We start from the raw sequence: 24,576 nt of genomic DNA on the forward strand, positions 1-24,576 counted from the left end.
ACAATTGTCGTTGCTAGGATTGCGTCTTTCTTGTGCCATTTCCCCAGCAACGTGTGTGTAAGACTAGAGTGGTAGGTTAGAACAGAGCCAAATGAGGTGTAATTAAGCCATTACAACAACAACAATCAAATGACCACACACACCTGACATCACTGTCCTGCCCTCCCATCAGGCAGAATATCTAGCATGTGTGTGTGAGTGTTGTACATAGTCAGAAGGTAGTCCTAGATGATGTACCAGGAAGAACGAAACCCAGATAACAATTCCCAAACCTATCACTAGGTAACATAGAGTAGGCCATTAGAACACAAATCCAATAAGTGTTGTTCAATATGCTTAAGCTGGGTAGTTGAGACCTAGTGACTTTGGAGTCTGCTATTGATGTCTGTCAACATGAAATCTGTCAAGAAATCTGCCTTATTTCACTCTATGGGAAATCCCATAGGAATGACTTTCGTCCAGTGGAGAGATAGAAATAGAAATTTAGTAAAGTGTCTTATTGGTCAATAATGGTCTGTAATGAGAGTTGGTGTCATTACAGATTCACACAAAACAAACTCAAGCAGTAGTCAGTCACCATTTCAAGTTATATTTAATAGTCTAAGACAGTTCAGATTAAAATACATGTTCATCTGGGTTTAAAGGTGAGAGCATAAAACCTCTGATTCTGATAGAGAGGGACTTCAGAAATGTAATTGGATATAGGGCCATCGCAGATTTTGTCCACAGCCACTCCCATGGCAGTCATAAAAAAACAATTCAAAAAAACATTGCTAATGCTTATATGTGAAACACCAAATTTCCTGATTCATGGCTCATTCTGAGAATTGGAATCATATACCAGCTATATACTAACTATGTATAACTTTGGTTTGTGGTCTCACTGAGGTCCAGCTCTCCACCCAGGGCACTGCAGAGGGACACAGCACGCCTCACCGCCCCCCTCTCACCTCTCACAGGGACCAGGTACAGGAGCTGCAGGAGGAGGGCTTTGCTGGAGCTGAGGGGAGACAGAGGAGGGAGCATACATTGTACAATGAGAAATCCTCCTCATCAGAGATCAGTGTGTCTGTCCTTACGCCAGACGGACTGTGTCTAAGTGGAATAGCTGGTCTCGTCTGGCCTCCTCCACCTCACAGTCTTAGTTAAAGCTAAAGCTAACAATGCTACCACCGTTGCTACTGACGGACTAACAGTCATGCCATTACACAGATGCATTTGTTTACTATGTGTCTACTGTAAAATGTAATTAAACGTGACATACCTACCACCGAGGCATTTCTCAGTACCTTTCGTTGCTAATGCTCATGGCTTAGTTATGCTAGCTCTAAGAAAACCAGCGGGGTCTCGTCAATGTAAACATCAACAGAAGTGTGTTCCTGCGTAGCGCTGGATCAACCATTCCATAGAATGCTGCTCATGTTCTATTTCTAGAGGTCACATGGTAACGCATTTTTGAAAAGTCTTTATGATGCATGTCATCTATGATTATTATGAATTATTTTCAAAACTGTGTGTTGCTATGCAACCTCTCAATATAGAACATTAGCAACATTCTATGGAATGTTCAATCCGCTCCAGATAACAACAAACTTGAGTTGATGTTTACATCGACACAAACCAGCTGATTTTCGGAGCAAAACGGGCTGAAAAATGCCTCAGTGTTTTTCAGGTTTTGACTGCGGCCTGCCGTTTTTACTTCCGTGTTTTCTTTTTTGCTGGGTCCGCGATCGTGAAGAGGGAAGCGACGGCAGCGACTTCGGAGAGGGTATGTGACGATAGTTGGACCATATCTGAACGATAGTTAGACAACCACTCGATACGTGTTGCTAAAACAACACGGCACAAGTCGAACATGCATGTTGGTGACGAGCAAGCGAGCTAGTTCAAGCTAAAGCTAACAATGCTACCACCGTTGCTACTGACGGACTAACAGTCATGCCATTACACAGATGCATTTGTTTACCACGTGTCTACTGTAAAATGTAATTAAACGTGACATACCTGCTTCGAAGTCGCTGTACTCTCAAAAAGAAAACAGGAACAACAACCTGTCGTAGAAATGGCAGTCCGCTATCCATGCACTCCCGCAGCCAAACCTGCGTTTCTCAGTACCTTTCGTTGCTAATGCTAGTGGCGTAGTAATGCTAGCGCTCAGAAGACTAGCTGGGTCTCGTCAATGTCAACATCATCAGAGGTGTGTTGCTGCGTAGCGCTGGATCAAACATAGAAGGCTGCTCATGTTCTATTTCTAGAGGTCACATGGTAACGCATTTTTGAAAAGTGTTGATGATACATGTCATGCATCATTATTACTCATTATTTTCAAAACGGTGTGTTGCTATGCAACCTTTCAATATAGAACATTAGCAACATTCTATGGAATGTTCAGTCCGCTCCAGATAACAACAGACTTCAGTTGATGTTCACATCGACACAAACCTGCTGATTTTCTGAGCAAAACGGACTGAAAAATGCCTCGGTGATATTCAGGATTGGCTGCGCGAGTGCGTGGACTGCGGTCTGCCGTCTCTACGACGGGTTGTTCGTGTTTTCTTTTTTGCAAGGTTCGCGATCGTGAAGAGGAAAGCGACAGCGACTTTGAAGAGGGTATGTGACATTTAATTACATTTTACAGGAGACACATATCTCACAAATTGTGTGTGCAATGATTATTTTGCCAGTTAGAAGCAATGATAGCATTGTTAGCTGCTAGGTGGCTAAGTAACCCGTTGACAGTGTCTAAGGGCGTTGCTAAGAGTTACCTTTAGCTTGAACTAGCTAGCTTGCTAGCCACCTCCATGCATTTTAGCTAAAGAGATGTGTGTATGTGTGTGTGTTGTGAGTAGCAGACAGACATCTCTGTGGTGAATACCGTCCTGCTGGGAGCACTGGTTCAGGCCAATCACAAGGTAAGACATTGGCTTCCTCCAACAGAGTGAATTATCAAGAGAAAATGTAACAACCGTTTACTGACATTGTCTCTCTTGTTCTGTATAGGACGAGGCACAGTTCATCCGTGCCTATGATGACCTTGTTGGGTACCTGAGTGATCCCTCCAAACAGGGTGACATTGAGATGGAGCTGGCAGAACATCAGGTTAGTTCATTCACTTCAGTAGTCTCACATTGATTACCTGTGCCTGTATTGGGTCCTTCTTTTTAATATCATTGCTATTTTGTTGTAAATGTTTTTGTCTTTTGTTAGATTAGCCATGTCAACCTCATAGACATCCTCTATGAGCTGGTTCTGTTTGGGGTGATGGTGGGGAGGCCCCTGGTGGTGGTGAGTACTGTTCTTATACTGAAGACTGTTACAGGGTGACTTTGTTGACAAGTTCATATGACTCTCTGCTCTCTCCTCCTATGTTTGCTGTTAGCAACCTGGTGGTTTTGTGGAGCGTCTGTACTCTCTCCTACACTCCTGCCTGCCTGCCAGCAACATGAAACCAGAGGCTGAGAGATGCCTGCTGCACCTGAAGGTACAGACAAGTTCTGATGTTGTTACTGTTCCTTCTCTCTAGTATTTAGCATCCAATCTATTGTTCAGTTTAAATGAGTACTGTGAACTAGCAGTAACTCAGAGCCTTACCTCAGGGCGGGCTGATGATGCTTCTGGACGACATGTTTGGTCAGGAGGTTCCCTGGTACTTCAACACGGAGTCTCTGGTCGTTGGAGTCTCGAGCCTCCTGGAGCACCACCTTCAGCTTCTCATGGCGTCCTTCTGAGGGGGCACGCACACACACACACACACACACACACACACACACGCTATTAAGTAATCGGAATAAGTCATTTTAAATGATTGGAAGTAATTTTATTCTTACCACTAAAGTTGCACTCCCCCTCCCCCTCTCTTTCTCTTTTTTTCTGTCTTTCTTTTTTTAGGAATTCCACAGGGTCAAACTCCATCAGTAACCGCAAAGGATACTTCAGTGAAATCCAATAAGTATTCTAGTTAAAGTTTAAATAATAACCTCACATGCCTTCTTGTTATGTCCCCCCCTCTCTCCCTTTCCCCTCTCTCTCTCTGATATGCAGGGCCACCGGAGTCTCATTGTCTTTACTTACAGACACTTATTACATATATTTGCAAATAAATGAGTGATAGAGTATCTCAAATTGATTTAATGTCTCTGTGTTTTCTTTTCTTTTGGTGACACTTAACACTAAGGTTTCCTTTTATAATGGGTTTATAATTCAGTTTGCACATTATAAGCATGTGTTGCATTTATAGCATTAGTAACAGTGCAGCCACATATTTTCAAATTATTTGAATTGTCACTATCTATGAATGAATCATTAAAGAGAAGCTACGGGATATGGCAATAACTATTTCTGTATTATTTAACCTCTTATTTTGTGTCTGAATTATCAATGCATAGTTTGTACAAATATAATCAATTGAATCACTGTTTTATCTCATTCAGCCACAGACTCCCTAGTTTATCATCGCCAACTTTAGAAGCAGCATTACTGTTAAGTGTGTCGATGTCATTGGTCTACGTGGAATCCACACACATACGCACCACACTGAGGGCATGTAACAGGGACCCGTTTCCAACTCATTAGCGCTACGTTGAGAACTGTAGGCTGAGATTATAGAAATTATCTCGTAGAATCACTTTAATAGTCAAGAAACTACTCAGAAATCATACCACAATTAAACTTGAAAAAGTTCCAGAAGAAACATTGTTTCTCTTTAACAGAGCAATATCCAAGACTGCGTAAAGAGGGAGAAAAATGTCTTTCTTAAAGATCAGATTTTAGTAAATAGATATTATTGCACAAAATTGGGCTATAAGAATCTCAAAGACAGAATCAAACATTTCACTCTCTATAGTAGTGATTTTGGTGTCTAGTGTCAGAGGAACATATTTCATCCCCACATTAAGTAAACACAAATAAACTAATTCATATGTAATGTCCTCCAACTTTCCATCAAGAATAAAGACACACTGTGTACTGTGTACCAGTATAGTAACACTACTACTAGAATATATAGACTTGCAATGGAATTTGGCCTTGGAGGGCTACAGGTCCTAGGCCCCCCATTCCCCAGCATCTGATTTCATGTCTCTGCATTGTGTACTGGTTATGGCATGGTACCACTAGGTGAAAGGTCGAGAGGCACATAGAATATTGTACAATTCCAACAGTCCCCTCTTTGATTATTTTAAACAAAGTATAATAATCAAGAATTACCAAAATGAATAATAAAAACATGAAAAAATATAAAAGTAACAACAGGAAATATAAAAGAACCACTTTCCTCATCTTACTAGTGAGTGAGATCTGCTTGTCCTATTTCACACATACAATACGTTGAGTTGACACCATGAGCATGCATGATGTACAGGACTGAGTGAGCGCTGCAAAACATGTTTGTCTACTGATGCTGTATCTTGAACCGTCATCTGCGTTTAACTCACTCACCGCCAAAGAATTCCGGTACACTCACCACCTGGAGTGCCAAGTGTTTTATGTGGTATAGGGAAGCCAATAGGGAAAGCCCTTATTAATACATTGGAAACACAAAGTTGTAATAATGCCAATACATTAGTGACATATTTTTGAAAAGTGTTGAAAATACATGTCATGCATCATTATTACAAAATTAGTGCTACTGACAATTGTCGTTGCTAGGATTGCGTCTTTCTTGTGCCATTTCCCCAGCAACGTGTGTGTAAGACTAGAGTGGTAGGTTAGAACAGAGCCAAATGAGGTGTAATTAAGCCATTACAACAACAACAATCAAATGACCACACACACCTGACATCACTGTCCTGCCCTCCCATCAGGCAGAATATCTAGCATGTGTGTGTGAGTGTTGTACATAGTCAGATACATAGTCAGAAGGTAGTCCTAGATGATGTACCAGGAAGAACGAAACCCAGATAACAATTCCCAAACCTATCACTAGGTAACATAGAGTAGGCCATTAGAACACAAATCCAATAAGTGTTGTTCAATATGCTTAAGCTGGGTAGTTGAGACCTAGTGACTTTGGAGTCTGCTATTGATGTCTGTCAACATGAAATCTGTCAAGAAATCTGCCTTATTTCACTCTATGGGAAATCCCATAGGAATGACTTTCGTCCAGTGGAGAGATAGAAATAGAAATTTAGTAAAGTGTCTTATTGGTCAATAATGGTCTGTAATGAGAGTTGGTGTCATTACAGATTCACACAAAACAAACTCAAGCAGTAGTCAGTCACCATTTCAAGTTATATTTAATAGTCTAAGACAGTTCAGATTAAAATACATGTTCATCTGGGTTTAAAGGTGAGAGCATAAAACCTCTGATTCTGATAGAGAGGGACTTCAGAAATGTAATTGGATATAGGGCCATCGCAGATTTTGTCCACAGCCACTCCCATGGCAGTCATAAAAAAACAATTCAAAAAAACATTGCTAATGCTTATATGTGAAACACCAAATTTCCTGATTCATGGCTCATTCTGAGAATTGGAATCATATACCAGCTATATACTAACTATGTATAACTTTGGTTTGTGGTCTCACTGAGGTCCAGCTCTCCACCCAGGGCACTGCAGAGGGACACAGCACGCCTCACCGCCCCCCTCTCACCTCTCACAGGGACCAGGTACAGGAGCTGCAGGAGGAGGGCTTTGCTGGAGCTGAGGGGAGACAGAGGAGGGAGCATACATTGTACAATGAGAAATCCTCCTCATCAGAGATCAGTGTGTCTGTCCTTACGCCAGACGGACTGTGTCTAAGTGGAATAGCTGGTCTCGTCTGGCCTCCTCCACCTCACAGTCTTAGTTAAAGCTAAAGCTAACAATGCTACCACCGTTGCTACTGACGGACTAACAGTCATGCCATTACACAGATGCATTTGTTTACTATGTGTCTACTGTAAAATGTAATTAAACGTGACATACCTACCACCGAGGCATTTCTCAGTACCTTTCGTTGCTAATGCTCATGGCTTAGTTATGCTAGCTCTAAGAAAACCAGCGGGGTCTCGTCAATGTAAACATCAACAGAAGTGTGTTCCTGCGTAGCGCTGGATCAACCATTCCATAGAATGCTGCTCATGTTCTATTTCTAGAGGTCACATGGTAACGCATTTTTGAAAAGTCTTTATGATGCATGTCATCTATGATTATTATGAATTATTTTCAAAACTGTGTGTTGCTATGCAACCTTTCAATATAGAACATTAGCAACATTCTATGGAATGTTCAATCCGCTCCAGATAACAACAAACTTGAGTTGATGTTTACATCGACACAAACCAGCTGATTTTCGGAGCAAAACGGGCTGAAAAATGCCTCAGTGTTTTTCAGGTTTTGACTGCGGCCTGCCGTTTTTACTTCCGTGTTTTCTTTTTTGCTGGGTCCGCGATCGTGAAGAGGGAAGCGACGGCAGCGACTTCGGAGAGGGTATGTGACGATAGTTGGACCATATCTGAACGATAGTTAGACAACCACTCGATACGTGTTGCTAAAACAACACGGCACAAGTCGAACATGCATGTTGGTGACGAGCAAGCGAGCTAGTTCAAGCTAAAGCTAACAATGCTACCACCGTTGCTACTGACGGACTAACAGTCATGCCATTACACAGATGCATTTGTTTACCACGTGTCTACTGTAAAATGTAATTAAACGTGACATACCTGCTTCGAAGTCGCTGTACTCTCAAAAAGAAAACAGGAACAACAACCTGTCGTAGAAATGGCAGTCCGCTATCCATGCACTCCCGCAGCCAAACCTGCGTTTCTCAGTACCTTTCGTTGCTAATGCTAGTGGCGTAGTAATGCTAGCGCTCAGAAGACTAGCTGGGTCTCGTCAATGTCAACATCATCAGAGGTGTGTTGCTGCGTAGCGCTGGATCAAACATAGAAGGCTGCTCATGTTCTATTTCTAGAGGTCACATGGTAACGCATTTTTGAAAAGTGTTGATGATACATGTCATGCATCATTATTACTCATTATTTTCAAAACGGTGTGTTGCTATGCAACCTTTCAATATAGAACATTAGCAACATTCTATGGAATGTTCAGTCCGCTCCAGATAACAACAGACTTCAGTTGATGTTCACATCGACACAAACCTGCTGATTTTCTGAGCAAAACGGACTGAAAAATGCCTCGGTGATATTCAGGATTGGCTGCGCGAGTGCGTGGACTGCGGTCTGCCGTCTCTACGACGGGTTGTTCGTGTTTTCTTTTTTGCAAGGTTCGCGATCGTGAAGAGGAAAGCGACAGCGACTTTGAAGAGGGTATGTGACATTTAATTACATTTTACAGGAGACACATATCTCACAAATTGTGTGTGCAATGATTATTTTGCCAGTTAGAAGCAATGATAGCATTGTTAGCTGCTAGGTGGCTAAGTAACCCGTTGACAGTGTCTAAGGGCGTTGCTAAGAGTTACCTTTAGCTTGAACTAGCTAGCTTGCTAGCCACCTCCATGCATTTTAGCTAAAGAGATGTGTGTATGTGTGTGTGTTGTGAGTAGCAGACAGACATCTCTGTGGTGAATACCGTCCTGCTGGGAGCACTGGTTCAGGCCAATCACAAGGTAAGACATTGGCTTCCTCCAACAGAGTGAATTATCAAGAGAAAATGTAACAACCGTTTACTGACATTGTCTCTCTTGTTCTGTATAGGACGAGGCACAGTTCATCCGTGCCTATGATGACCTTGTTGGGTACCTGAGTGATCCCTCCAAACAGGGTGACATTGAGATGGAGCTGGCAGAACATCAGGTTAGTTCATTCACTTCAGTAGTCTCACATTGATTACCTGTGCCTGTATTGGGTCCTTCTTTTTAATATCATTGCTATTTTGTTGTAAATGTTTTTGTCTTTTGTTAGATTAGCCATGTCAACCTCATAGACATCCTCTATGAGCTGGTTCTGTTTGGGGTGATGGTGGGGAGGCCCCTGGTGGTGGTGAGTACTGTTCTTATACTGAAGACTGTTACAGGGTGACTTTGTTGACAAGTTCATATGACTCTCTGCTCTCTCCTCCTATGTTTGCTGTTAGCAACCTGGTGGTTTTGTGGAGCGTCTGTACTCTCTCCTACACTCCTGCCTGCCTGCCAGCAACATGAAACCAGAGGCTGAGAGATGCCTGCTGCACCTGAAGGTACAGACAAGTTCTGATGTTGTTACTGTTCCTTCTCTCTAGTATTTAGCATCCAATCTATTGTTCAGTTTAAATGAGTACTGTGAACTAGCAGTAACTCAGAGCCTTACCTCAGGGCGGGCTGATGATGCTTCTGGACGACATGTTTGGTCAGGAGGTTCCCTGGTACTTCAACACGGAGTCTCTGGTCGTTGGAGTCTCGAGCCTCCTGGAGCACCACCTTCAGCTTCTCATGGCGTCCTTCTGAGGGGGCACGCACACACACACACACACACACACACACACACACGCTATTAAGTAATCGGAATAAGTCATTTTAAATGATTGGAAGTAATTTTATTCTTACCACTAAAGTTGCACTCCCCCTCCCCCTCTCTTTCTCTTTTTTTCTGTCTTTCTTTTTTTAGGAATTCCACAGGGTCAAACTCCATCAGTAACCGCAAAGGATACTTCAGTGAAATCCAATAAGTATTCTAGTTAAAGTTTAAATAATAACCTCACATGCCTTCTTGTTATGTCCCCCCCTCTCTCCCTTTCCCCTCTCTCTCTCTGATATGCAGGGCCACCGGAGTCTCATTGTCTTTACTTACAGACACTTATTACATATATTTGCAAATAAATGAGTGATAGAGTATCTCAAATTGATTTAATGTCTCTGTGTTTTCTTTTCTTTTGGTGACACTTAACACTAAGGTTTCCTTTTATAATGGGTTTATAATTCAGTTTGCACATTATAAGCATGTGTTGCATTTATAGCATTAGTAACAGTGCAGCCACATATTTTCAAATTATTTGAATTGTCACTATCTATGAATGAATCATTAAAGAGAAGCTACGGGATATGGCAATAACTATTTCTGTATTATTTAACCTCTTATTTTGTGTCTGAATTATCAATGCATAGTTTGTACAAATATAATCAATTGAATCACTGTTTTATCTCATTCAGCCACAGACTCCCTAGTTTATCATCGCCAACTTTAGAAGCAGCATTACTGTTAAGTGTGTCGATGTCATTGGTCTACGTGGAATCCACACACATACGCACCACACTGAGGGCATGTAACAGGGACCCGTTTCCAACTCATTAGCGCTACGTTGAGAACTGTAGGCTGAGATTATAGAAATTATCTCGTAGAATCACTTTAATAGTCAAGAAACTACTCAGAAATCATACCACAATTAAACTTGAAAAAGTTCCAGAAGAAACATTGTTTCTCTTTAACAGAGCAATATCCAAGACTGCGTAAAGAGGGAGAAAAATGTCTTTCTTAAAGATCAGATTTTAGTAAATAGATATTATTGCACAAAATTGGGCTATAAGAATCTCAAAGACAGAATCAAACATTTCACTCTCTATAGTAGTGATTTTGGTGTCTAGTGTCAGAGGAACATATTTCATCCCCACATTAAGTAAACACAAATAAACTAATTCATATGTAATGTCCTCCAACTTTCCATCAAGAATAAAGACACACTGTGTACTGTGTACCAGTATAGTAACACTACTACTAGAATATATAGACTTGCAATGGAATTTGGCCTTGGAGGGCTACAGGTCCTAGGCCCCCCATTCCCCAGCATCTGATTTCATGTCTCTGCATTGTGTACTGGTTATGGCATGGTACCACTAGGTGAAAGGTCGAGAGGCACATAGAATATTGTACAATTCCAACAGTCCCCTCTTTGATTATTTTAAACAAAGTATAATAATCAAGAATTACCAAAATGAATAATAAAAACATGAAAAAATATAAAAGTAACAACAGGAAATATAAAAGAACCACTTTCCTCATCTTACTAGTGAGTGAGATCTGCTTGTCCTATTTCACACATACAATACGTTGAGTTGACACCATGAGCATGCATGATGTACAGGACTGAGTGAGCGCTGCAAAACATGTTTGTCTACTGATGCTGTATCTTGAACCGTCATCTGCGTTTAACTCACTCACCGCCAAAGAATTCCGGTACACTCACCACCTGGAGTGCCAAGTGTTTTATGTGGTATAGGGAAGCCAATAGGGAAAGCCCTTATTAATACATTGGAAACACAAAGTTGTAATAATGCCAATACATTAGTGACATATTTTTGAAAAGTGTTGAAAATACATGTCATGCATCATTATTACAAAATTAGTGCTACTGACAATTGTCGTTGCTAGGATTGCGTCTTTCTTGTGCCATTTCCCCAGCAACGTGTGTGTAAGACTAGAGTGGTAGGTTAGAACAGAGCCAAATGAGGTGTAATTAAGCCATTACAACAACAACAATCAAATGACCACACACACCTGACATCACTGTCCTGCCCTCCCATCAGGCAGAATATCTAGCATGTGTGTGTGAGTGTTGTACATAGTCAGAAGGTAGTCCTAGATGATGTACCAGGAAGAACGAAACCCAGATAACAATTCCCAAACCTATCACTAGGTAACATAGAGTAGGCCATTAGAACACAAATCCAATAAGTGTTGTTCAATATGCTTAAGCTGGGTAGTTGAGACCTAGTGACTTTGGAGTCTGCTATTGATGTCTGTCAACATGAAATCTGTCAAGAAATCTGCCTTATTTCACTCTATGGGAAATCCCATAGGAATGACTTTCGTCCAGTGGAGAGATAGAAATAGAAATTTAGTAAAGTGTCTTATTGGTCAATAATGGTCTGTAATGAGAGTTGGTGTCATTACAGATTCACACAAAACAAACTCAAGCAGTAGTCAGTCACCATTTCAAGTTATATTTAATAGTCTAAGACAGTTCAGATTAAAATACATGTTCATCTGGGTTTAAAGGTGAGAGCATAAAACCTCTTCTGATAGAGAGGGACTTCAGAAATGTAATTGGATATAGGGCCATCGCAGATTTTGTCCACAGCCACTCCCATGGCAGTCATAAAAAAACAATTCAAAAAAACATTGCTAATGCTTATATGTGAAACACCAAATTTCCTGATTCATGGCTCATTCTGAGAATTGGAATCATATACCAGCTATATACTAACTATGTATAACTTTGGTTTGTGGTCTCACTGAGGTCCAGCTCTCCACCCAGGGCACTGCAGAGGGACACAGCACGCCTCACCGCCCCCCTCTCACCTCTCACAGGGACCAGGTACAGGAGCTGCAGGAGGAGGGCTTTGCTGGAGCTGAGGGGAGACAGAGGAGGGAGCATACATTGTACAATGAGAAATCCTCCTCATCAGAGATCAGTGTGTCTGTCCTTACGCCAGACGGACTGTGTCTAAGTGGAATAGCTGGTCTCGTCTGGCCTCCTCCACCTCACAGTCTTAGTTAAAGCTAAAGCTAACAATGCTACCACCGTTGCTACTGACGGACTAACAGTCATGCCATTACACAGATGCATTTGTTTACTATGTGTCTACTGTAAAATGTAATTAAACGTGACATACCTACCACCGAGGCATTTCTCAGTACCTTTCGTTGCTAATGCTCATGGCTTAGTTATGCTAGCTCTAAGAAAACCAGCGGGGTCTCGTCAATGTAAACATCAACAGAAGTGTGTTCCTGCGTAGCGCTGGATCAACCATTCCATAGAATGCTGCTCATGTTCTATTTCTAGAGGTCACATGGTAACGCATTTTTGAAAAGTCTTTATGATGCATGTCATCTATGATTATTATGAATTATTTTCAAAACTGTGTGTTGCTATGCAACCTTTCAATATAGAACATTAGCAACATTCTATGGAATGTTCAATCCGCTCCAGATAACAACAAACTTGAGTTGATGTTTACATCGACACAAACCAGCTGATTTTCGGAGCAAAACGGGCTGAAAAATGCCTCAGTGTTTTTCAGGTTTTGACTGCGGCCTGCCGTTTTTACTTCCGTGTTTTCTTTTTTGCTGGGTCCGCGATCGTGAAGAGGGAAGCGACGGCAGCGACCTCGGAGAGGGTATGTGACGATAGTTGGACCATATCTGAACGATAGTTAGACAACCACTCGATACGTGTTGCTAAAACAACACGGCACAAGTCGAACATGCATGTTGGTGACGAGCAAGCGAGCTAGTTCAAGCTAAAGCTAACAATGCTACCACCGTTGCTACTGACGGACTAACAGTCATGCCATTACACAGATGCATTTGTTTACCACGTGTCTACTGTAAAATGTAATTAAACGTGACATACCTGCTTCGAAGTCGCTGTACTCTCAAAAAGAAAACAGGAACAACAACCTGTCGTAGAAATGGCAGTCCGCTATCCATGCACTCCCGCAGCCAAACCTGCGTTTCTCAGTACCTTTCGTTGCTAATGCTAGTGGCGTAGTAATGCTAGCGCTCAGAAGACTAGCTGGGTCTCGTCAATGTCAACATCATCAGAGGTGTGTTGCTGCGTAGCGCTGGATCAAACATAGAAGGCTGCTCATGTTCTATTTCTAGAGGTCACATGGTAACGCATTTTTGAAAAGTGTTGATGATACATGTCATGCATCATTATTACTCATTATTTTCAAAACGGTGTGTTGCTATGCAACCTTTCAATATAGAACATTAGCAACATTCTATGGAATGTTCAGTCCGCTCCAGATAACAACAGACTTCAGTTGATGTTCACATCGACACAAACCTGCTGATTTTCTGAGCAAAACGGACTGAAAAATGCCTCGGTGATATTCAGGATTGGCTGCGCGAGTGCGTGGACTGCGGTCTGCCGTCTCTACGACGGGTTGTTCGTGTTTTCTTTTTTGCAAGGTTCGCGATCGTGAAGAGGAAAGCGACAGCGACTTTGAAGAGGGTATGTGACATTTAATTACATTTTACAGGAGACACATATCTCACAAATTGTGTGTGCAATGATTATTTTGCCAGTTAGAAGCAATGATAGCATTGTTAGCTGCTAGGTGGCTAAGTAACCCGTTGACAGTGTCTAAGGGCGTTGCTAAGAGTTACCTTTAGCTTGAACTAGCTAGCTTGCTAGCCACCTCCATGCATTTTAGCTAAAGAGATGTGTGTATGTGTGTGTGTTGTGAGTAGCAGACAGACATCTCTGTGGTGAATACCGTCCTGCGTATGGGACCGGATGGGCAGCTGTCCTCCACTGCGTGGTCGGGGGCTGACTCTTTCTCCACACCCGCTCAGCAGCAGTACACTGATCCTGAGCCACAGGGCCAGAACTGCTATGAGGTCAAACTTAACACTTAAGCCTTTACCATATTATCAAGCCTTTACCATATTATCACTTAGTAACTCCACCGGTTTACATGCGTCATTCTCTCCCATAGCCTCTATTTGACCACCAAGAGGACTGAGGACATTGCCCTGAGGGTCACCACCCTACGCCAGGCCTTCACAGTGAGTCAACCACCCTTTCTCTGTGCTTTCTCTCTTCTGTCTTCTGTCAGATGGTGTCTCACTATTTTTTTCCCCCTTTACCAGACCCTGCGCAGTTCCACCCAGAGCAAGAACCAGCTGTACGTGGCTGGGAAGGTCCTGCTGGGAGCACTGGTTCAGGCCAATCACAAGGTAAGACATTGGCTTCCTCCAACAGAGTGAATTATCAAGAGAAAATGTAACAACCGTTTACTGACATTGTCTCTCTTGTTCTGTATAGGACGAGGCACAGTTCATCCGTGCCTATGATGACCTTGTTGGGTACCTGAGTGATCCCTCCAAACAGGGTGACATTGAGATGGAGCTGGCAGAACATCAGGTTAGTTCATTCACTTCAGTAGTCTCACATTGATTACCTGTGCCTGTATTGGGTCCTTCTTTTTAATATCATTGCTATTTTGTTGTAAATGTTTTTGTCTTTTGTTAGATTAGCCATGTCAACCTCATAGACATCCTCTATGAGCTGGTTCTGTTTGGGGTGATGGTGGGGAGGCCCCTGGTGGTGGTGAGTACTGTTCTTATACTGAAGACTGTTACAGGGTGACTTTGTTGACAAGTTCATATGACTCTCTGCTCTCTCCTCCTATGTTTGCTGTTAGCAACCTGGTGGTTTTGTGGAGCGTCTGTACTCTCTCCTACACTCATGCCTGCCTGCCAGCAACATGAAACCAGAGGCTGAGAGATGCCTGCTGCACCTGAAGGTACAGACAAGTTCTGATGTTGTTACTGTTCCTTCTCTCTAGTATTTAGCATCCAATCTATTGTTCAGTTTAAATGAGTACTGTGAACTAGCAGTAACTCAGAGCCTTACCTCAGGGCGGGCTGATGATGCTTCTGGACGACATGTTTGGTCAGGAGGTTCCCTGGTACTTCAACACGGAGTCTCTGGTCGTTGGAGTCTCGAGCCTCCTGGAGCACCACCTTCAGCTTCTCATGGCGTCCTTCTGAGGGGGCACGCACACACACACACACACACACACACACACACGCTATTAAGTAATCGGAATAAGTCATTTTAAATGATTGGAAGTAATTTTATTCTTACCACTAAAGTTGCACTCCCCCTCCCCCTCTCTTTCTCTTTTTTTCTGTCTTTCTTTTTTTAGGAATTCCACAGGGTCAAACTCCATCAGTAACCGCAAAGGATACTTCAGTGAAATCCAATAAGTATTCTAGTTAAAGTTTAAATAATAACCTCACATGCCTTCTTGTTATGTCCCCCCCTCTCTCCCTTTCCCCTCTCTCTCTCTGATATGCAGGGCCACCGGAGTCTCATTGTCTTTACTTACAGACACTTATTACATATATTTGCAAATAAATGAGTGATAGAGTATCTCAAATTGATTTAATGTCTCTGTGTTTTCTTTTCTTTTGGTGACACTTAACACTAAGGTTTCCTTTTATAATGGGTTTATAATTCAGTTTGCACATTATAAGCATGTGTTGCATTTATAGCATTAGTAACAGTGCAGCCACATATTTTCAAATTATTTGAATTGTCACTATCTATGAATGAATCATTAAAGAGAAGCTACGGGATATGGCAATAACTATTTCTGTATTATTTAACCTCTTATTTTGTGTCTGAATTATCAATGCATAGTTTGTACAAATATAATCAATTGAATCACTGTTTTATCTCATTCAGCCACAGACTCCCTAGTTTATCATCGCCAACTTTAGAAGCAGCATTACTGTTAAGTGTGTCGATGTCATTGGTCTACGTGGAATCCACACACATACGCACCACACTGAGGGCATGTAACAGGGACCCGTTTCCAACTCATTAGCGCTACGTTGAGAACTGTAGGCTGAGATTATAGAAATTATCTCGTAGAATCACTTTAATAGTCAAGAAACTACTCAGAAATCATACCACAATTAAACTTGAAAAAGTTCCAGAAGAAACATTGTTTCTCTTTAACAGAGCAATATCCAAGACTGCGTAAAGAGGGAGAAAAATGTCTTTCTTAAAGATCAGATTTTAGTAAATAGATATTATTGCACAAAATTGGGCTATAAGAATCTCAAAGACAGAATCAAACATTTCACTCTCTATAGTAGTGATTTTGGTGTCTAGTGTCAGAGGAACATATTTCATCCCCACATTAAGTAAACACAAATAAACTAATTCATATGTAATGTCCTCCAACTTTCCATCAAGAATAAAGACACACTGTGTACTGTGTACCAGTATAGTAACACTACTACTAGAATATATAGACTTGCAATGGAATTTGGCCTTGGAGGGCTACAGGTCCTAGGCCCCCCATTCCCCAGCATCTGATTTCATGTCTCTGCATTGTGTACTGGTTATGGCATGGTACCACTAGGTGAAAGGTCGAGAGGCACATAGAATATTGTACAATTCCAACAGTCCCCTCTTTGATTATTTTAAACAAAGTATAATAATCAAGAATTACCAAAATGAATAATAAAAACATGAAAAAATATAAAAGTAACAACAGGAAATATAAAAGAACCACTTTCCTCATCTTACTAGTGAGTGAGATCTGCTTGTCCTATTTCACACATACAATACGTTGAGTTGACACCATGAGCATGCATGATGTACAGGACTGAGTGAGCGCTGCAAAACATGTTTGTCTACTGATGCTGTATCTTGAACCGTCATCTGCGTTTAACTCACTCACCGCCAAAGAATTCCGGTACACTCACCACCTGGAGTGCCAAGTGTTTTATGTGGTATAGGGAAGCCAATAGGGAAAGCCCTTATTAATACATTGGAAACACAAAGTTGTAATAATGCCAATACATTAGTGACATATTTTTGAAAAGTGTTGAAAATACATGTCATGCATCATTATTACAAAATTAGTGCTACTGACAATTGTCGTTGCTAGGATTGCGTCTTTCTTGTGCCATTTCCCCAGCAACGTGTGTGTAAGACTAGAGTGGTAGCTTAGAACAGAGCCAAATGAGGTGTAATTAAGCCATTACAACAACAACAATCAAATGACCACACACACCTGACATCACTGTCCTGCCCTCCCATCAGGCAGAATATCTAGCATGTGTGTGTGAGTGTTGTACATAGTCAGAAGGTAGTCCTAGATGATGTACCAGGAAGAACGAAACCCAGATAACAATTCCCAAACCTATCACTAGGTAACATAGAGTAGGCCATTAGAACACAAATCCAATAAGTGTTGTTCAATATGCTTAAGCTGGGTAGTTGAGACCTAGTGACTTTGGAGTCTGCTATTGATGTCTGTCAACATGAAATCTGTCAAGAAATCTGCCTTATTTCACTCTATGGGAAATCCCATAGGAATGACTTTCGTCCAGTGGAGAGATAGAAATAGAAATTTAGTAAAGTGTCTTATTGGTCAATAATGGTCTGTAATGAGAGTTGGTGTCATTACAGATTCACACAAAACAAACTCAAGCAGTAGTCAGTCACCATTTCAAGTTATATTTAATAGTCTAAGACAGTTCAGATTAAAATACATGTTCATCTGGGTTTAAAGGTGAGAGCATAAAACCTCTTCTGATAGAGAGGGACTTCAGAAATGTAATTGGATATAGGGCCATCGCAGATTTTGTCCACAGCCACTCCCATGGCAGTCATAAAAAAACAATTCAAAAAAACATTGCTAATGCTTATATGTGAAACACCAAATTTCCTGATTCATGGCTCATTCTGAGAATTGGAATCATATACCAGCTATATACTAACTATGTATAACTTTGGTTTGTGGTCTCACTGAGGTCCAGCTCTCCACCCAGGGCACTGCAGAGGGACACAGCACGCCTCACCGCCCCCCTCTCACCTCTCACAGGGACCAGGTACAGGAGCTGCAGGAGGAGGGCTTTGCTGGAGCTGAGGGGAGACAGAGGAGGGAGCATACATTGTACAATGAGAAATCCTCCTCATCAGAGATCAGTGTGTCTGTCCTTACGCCAGACGGACTGTGTCTAAGTGGAATAGCTGGTCTCGTCTGGCCTCCTCCACCTCACAGTCTTAGTTAAAGCTAAAGCTAACAATGCTACCACCGTTGCTACTGACGGACTAACAGTCATGCCATTACACAGATGCATTTGTTTACTATGTGTCTACTGTAAAATGTAATTAAACGTGACATACCTACCACCGAGGCATTTCTCAGTACCTTTCGTTGCTAATGCTCATGGCTTAGTTATGCTAGCTCTAAGAAAACCAGCGGGGTCTCGTCAATGTAAACATCAACAGAAGTGTGTTCCTGCGTAGCGCTGGATCAACCATTCCATAGAATGCTGCTCATGTTCTATTTCTAGAGGTCACATGGTAACGCATTTTTGAAAAGTCTTTATGATGCATGTCATCTATGATTATTATGAATTATTTTCAAAACTGTGTGTTGCTATGCAACCTCTCAATATAGAACATTAGCAACATTCTATGGAATGTTCAATCCGCTCCAGATAACAACAAACTTGAGTTGATGTTTACATCGACACAAACCAGCTGATTTTCGGAGCAAAACGGGCTGAAAAATGCCTCAGTGTTTTTCAGGTTTTGACTGCGGCCTGCCGTTTTTACTTCCGTGTTTTCTTTTTTGCTGGGTCCGCGATCGTGAAGAGGGAAGCGACGGCAGCGACTTCGGAGAGGGTATGTGACGATAGTTGGACCATATCTGAACGATAGTTAGACAACCACTCGATACGTGTTGCTAAAACAACACGGCACAAGTCGAACATGCATGTTGGTGACGAGCAAGCGAGCTAGTTCAAGCTAAAGCTAACAATGCTACCACCGTTGCTACTGACGGACTAACAGTCATGCCATTACACAGATGCATTTGTTTACCACGTGTCTACTGTAAAATGTAATTAAACGTGACATACCTGCTTCGAAGTCGCTGTACTCTCAAAAAGAAAACAGGAACAACAACCTGTCGTAGAAATGGCAGTCCGCTATCCATGCACTCCCGCAGCCAAACCTGCGTTTCTCAGTACCTTTCGTTGCTAATGCTAGTGGCGTAGTAATGCTAGCGCTCAGAAGACTAGCTGGGTCTCGTCAATGTCAACATCATCAGAGGTGTGTTGCTGCGTAGCGCTGGATCAAACATAGAAGGCTGCTCATGTTCTATTTCTAGAGGTCACATGGTAACGCATTTTTGAAAAGTGTTGATGATACATGTCATGCATCATTATTACTCATTATTTTCAAAACGGTGTGTTGCTATGCAACCTTTCAATATAGAACATTAGCAACATTCTATGGAATGTTCAGTCCGCTCCAGATAACAACAGACTTCAGTTGATGTTCACATCGACACAAACCTGCTGATTTTCTGAGCAAAACGGACTGAAAAATGCCTCGGTGATATTCAGGATTGGCTGCGCGAGTGCGTGGACTGCGGTCTGCCGTCTCTACGACGGGTTGTTCGTGTTTTCTTTTTTGCAAGGTTCGCGATCGTGAAGAGGAAAGCGACAGCGACTTTGAAGAGGGTATGTGACATTTAATTACATTTTACAGGAGACACATATCTCACAAATTGTGTGTGCAATGATTATTTTGCCAGTTAGAAGCAATGATAGCATTGTTAGCTGCTAGGTGGCTAAGTAACCCGTTGACAGTGTCTAAGGGCGTTGCTAAGAGTTACCTTTAGCTTGAACTAGCTAGCTTGCTAGCCACCTCCATGCATTTTAGCTAAAGAGATGTGTGTATGTGTGTGTGTTGTGAGTAGCAGACAGACATCTCTGTGGTGAATACCGTCCTGCGTATGGGACCGGATGGGCAGCTGTCCTCCACTGCGTGGTCGGGGGCTGACTCTTTCTCCACACCCGCTCAGCAGCAGTACACTGATCCTGAGCCACAGGGCCAGAACTGCTATGAGGTCAAACTTAACACTTAAGCCTTTACCATATTATCAAGCCTTTACCATATTATCACTTAGTAACTCCACCGGTTTACATGCGTCATTCTCTCCCATAGCCTCTATTTGACCACCAAGAGGACTGAGGACATTGCCCTGAGGGTCACCACCCTACGCCAGGCCTTCACAGTGAGTCAACCACCCTTTCTCTGTGCTTTCTCTCTTCTGTCTTCTGTCAGATGGTGTCTCACTATTTTTTTCCCCCTTTACCAGACCCTGCGCAGTTCCACCCAGAGCAAGAACCAGCTGTACGTGGCTGGGAAGGTCCTGCTGGGAGCACTGGTTCAGGCCAATCACAAGGTAAGACATTGGCTTCCTCCAACAGAGTGAATTATCAAGAGAAAATGTAACAACCGTTTACTGACATTGTCTCTCTTGTTCTGTATAGGACGAGGCACAGTTCATCCGTGCCTATGATGACCTTGTTGGGTACCTGAGTGATCCCTCCAAACAGGGTGACATTGAGATGGAGCTGGCAGAACATCAGGTTAGTTCATTCACTTCAGTAGTCTCACATTGATTACCTGTGCCTGTATTGGGTCCTTCTTTTTAATATCATTGCTATTTTGTTGTAAATGTTTTTGTCTTTTGTTAGATTAGCCATGTCAACCTCATAGACATCCTCTATGAGCTGGTTCTGTTTGGGGTGATGGTGGGGAGGCCCCTGGTGGTGGTGAGTACTGTTCTTATACTGAAGACTGTTACAGGGTGACTTTGTTGACAAGTTCATATGACTCTCTGCTCTCTCCTCCTATGTTTGCTGTTAGCAACCTGGTGGTTTTGTGGAGCGTCTGTACTCTCTCCTACACTCCTGCCTGCCTGCCAGCAACATGAAACCAGAGGCTGAGAGATGCCTGCTGCACCTGAAGGTACAGACAAGTTCTGATGTTGTTACTGTTCCTTCTCTCTAGTATTTAGCATCCAATCTATTGTTCAGTTTAAATGAGTACTGTGAACTAGCAGTAACTCAGAGCCTTACCTCAGGGCGGGCTGATGATGCTTCTGGACGACATGTTTGGTCAGGAGGTTCCCTGGTACTTCAACACGGAGTCTCTGGTCGTTGGAGTCTCGAGCCTCCTGGAGCACCACCTTCAGCTTCTCATGGCGTCCTTCTGAGGGGGCACGCACACACACACACACACACACACACACACACACGCTATTAAGTAATCGGAATAAGTCATTTTAAATGATTGGAAGTAATTTTATTCTTACCACTAAAGTTGCACTCCCCCTCCCCCTCTCTTTCTCTTTTTTTCTGTCTTTCTTTTTTTAGGAATTCCACAGGGTCAAACTCCATCAGTAACCGCAAAGGATACTTCAGTGAAATCCAATAAGTATTCTAGTTAAAGTTTAAATAATAACCTCACATGCCTTCTTGTTATGTCCCCCCCTCTCTCCCTTTCCCCTCTCTCTCTCTGATATGCAGGGCCACCGGAGTCTCATTGTCTTTACTTACAGACACTTATTACATATATTTGCAAATAAATGAGTGATAGAGTATCTCAAATTGATTTAATGTCTCTGTGTTTTCTTTTCTTTTGGTGACACTTAACACTAAGGTTTCCTTTTATAATGGGTTTATAATTCAGTTTGCACATTATAAGCATGTGTTGCATTTATAGCATTAGTAACAGTGCAGCCACATATTTTCAAATTATTTGAATTGTCACTATCTATGAATGAATCATTAAAGAGAAGCTACGGGATATGGCAATAACTATTTCTGTATTATTTAACCTCTTATTTTGTGTCTGAATTATCAATGCATAGTTTGTACAAATATAATCAATTGAATCACTGTTTTATCTCATTCAGCCACAGACTCCCTAGTTTATCATCGCCAACTTTAGAAGCAGCATTACTGTTAAGTGTGTCGATGTCATTGGTCTACGTGGAATCCACACACATACGCACCACACTGAGGGCATGTAACAGGGACCCGTTTCCAACTCATTAGCGCTACGTTGAGAACTGTAGGCTGAGATTATAGAAATTATCTCGTAGAATCACTTTAATAGTCAAGAAACTACTCAGAAATCATACCACAATTAAACTTGAAAAAGTTCCAGAAGAAACATTGTTTCTCTTTAACAGAGCAATATCCAAGACTGCGTAAAGAGGGAGAAAAATGTCTTTCTTAAAGATCAGATTTTAGTAAATAGATATTATTGCACAAAATTGGGCTATAAGAATCTCAAAGACAGAATCAAACATTTCACTCTCTATAGTAGTGATTTTGGTGTCTAGTGTCAGAGGAACATATTTCATCCCCACATTAAGTAAACACAAATAAACTAATTCATATGTAATGTCCTCCAACTTTCCATCAAGAATAAAGACACACTGTGTACTGTGTACCAGTATAGTAACACTACTACTAGAATATATAGACTTGCAATGGAATTTGGCCTTGGAGGGCTACAGGTCCTAGGCCCCCCATTCCCCAGCATCTGATTTCATGTCTCTGCATTGTGTACTGGTTATGGCATGGTACCACTAGGTGAAAGGTCGAGAGGCACATAGAATATTGTACAATTCCAACAGTCCCCTCTTTGATTATTTTAAACAAAGTATAATAATCAAGAATTACCAAAATGAATAATAAAAACATGAAAAAATATAAAAGTAACAACAGGAAATATAAAAGAACCACTTTCCTCATCTTACTAGTGAGTGAGATCTGCTTGTCCTATTTCACACATACAATACGTTGAGTTGACACCATGAGCATGCATGATGTACAGGACTGAGTGAGCGCTGCAAAACATGTTTGTCTACTGATGCTGTATCTTGAACCGTCATCTGCGTTTAACTCACTCACCGCCAAAGAATTCCGGTACACTCACCACCTGGAGTGCCAAGTGTTTTATGTGGTATAGGGAAGCCAATAGGGAAAGCCCTTATTAATACATTGGAAACACAAAGTTGTAATAATGCCAATACATTAGTGACATATTTTTGAAAAGTGTTGAAAATACATGTCATGCATCATTATTACAAAATTAGTGCTACTGACAATTGTCGTTGCTAGGATTGCGTCTTTCTTGTGCCATTTCCCCAGCAACGTGTGTGTAAGACTAGAGTGGTAGGTTAGAACAGAGCCAAATGAGGTGTAATTAAGCCATTACAACAACAACAATCAAATGACCACACACACCTGACATCACTGTCCTGCCCTCCCATCAGGCAGAATATCTAGCATGTGTGTGTGAGTGTTGTACATAGTCAGAAGGTAGTCCTAGATGATGTACCAGGAAGAACGAAACCCAGATAACAATTCCCAAACCTATCACTAGGTAACATAGAGTAGGCCATTAGAACACAAATCCAATAAGTGTTGTTCAATATGCTTAAGCTGGGTAGTTGAGACCTAGTGACTTTGGAGTCTGCTATTGATGTCTGTCAACATGAAATCTGTCAAGAAATCTGCCTTATTTCACTCTATGGGAAATCCCATAGGAATGACTTTCGTCCAGTGGAGAGATAGAAATAGAAATTTAGTAAAGTGTCTTATTGGTCAATAATGGTCTGTAATGAGAGTTGGTGTCATTACAGATTCACACAAAACAAACTCAAGCAGTAGTCAGTCACCATTTCAAGTTATATTTAATAGTCTAAGACAGTTCAGATTAAAATACATGTTCATCTGGGTTTAAAGGTGAGAGCATAAAACCTCTGATTCTGATAGAGAGGGACTTCAGAAATGTAATTGGATATAGGGCCATCGCAGATTTTGTCCACAGCCACTCCCATGGCAGTCATAAAAAAACAATTCAAAAAAACATTGCTAATGCTTATATGTGAAACACCAAATTTCCTGATTCATGGCTCATTCTGAGAATTGGAATCATATACCAGCTATATACTAACTATGTATAACTTTGGTTTGTGGTCTCACTGAGGTCCAGCTCTCCACCCAGGGCACTGCAGAGGGACACAGCACGCCTCACCGCCCCCCTCTCACCTCTCACAGGGACCAGGTACAGGAGCTGCAGGAGGAGGGCTTTGCTGGAGCTGAGGGGAGACAGAGGAGGGAGCATACATTGTACAATGAGAAATCCTCCTCATCAGAGATCAGTGTGTCTGTCCTTACGCCAGACGGACTGTGTCTAAGTGGAATAGCTGGTCTCGTCTGGCCTCCTCCACCTCACAGTCTTAGTTAAAGCTAAAGCTAACAATGCTACCACCGTTGCTACTGACGGACTAACAGTCATGCCA

General features: G+C 41.8%; 1 pseudogene across 1 annotated transcript in view; it reads left to right on the plus strand.

The window, feature by feature from the left end:
• Positions 1-24,576, plus strand: part of LOC310824594 (cytochrome P450 3A27-like) — a 161,337-nt pseudogene that overhangs the window by 41,105 nt on the left and 95,656 nt on the right. The window lies entirely within an intron of this gene.

This window comes from Argentina silus (assembly GCF_951799395.1).
Source record: "Argentina silus genome assembly, contig: scaffold_70, whole genome shotgun sequence".
NCBI classification, from domain to species: Eukaryota; Metazoa; Chordata; class Actinopteri; order Argentiniformes; family Argentinidae; genus Argentina; species Argentina silus.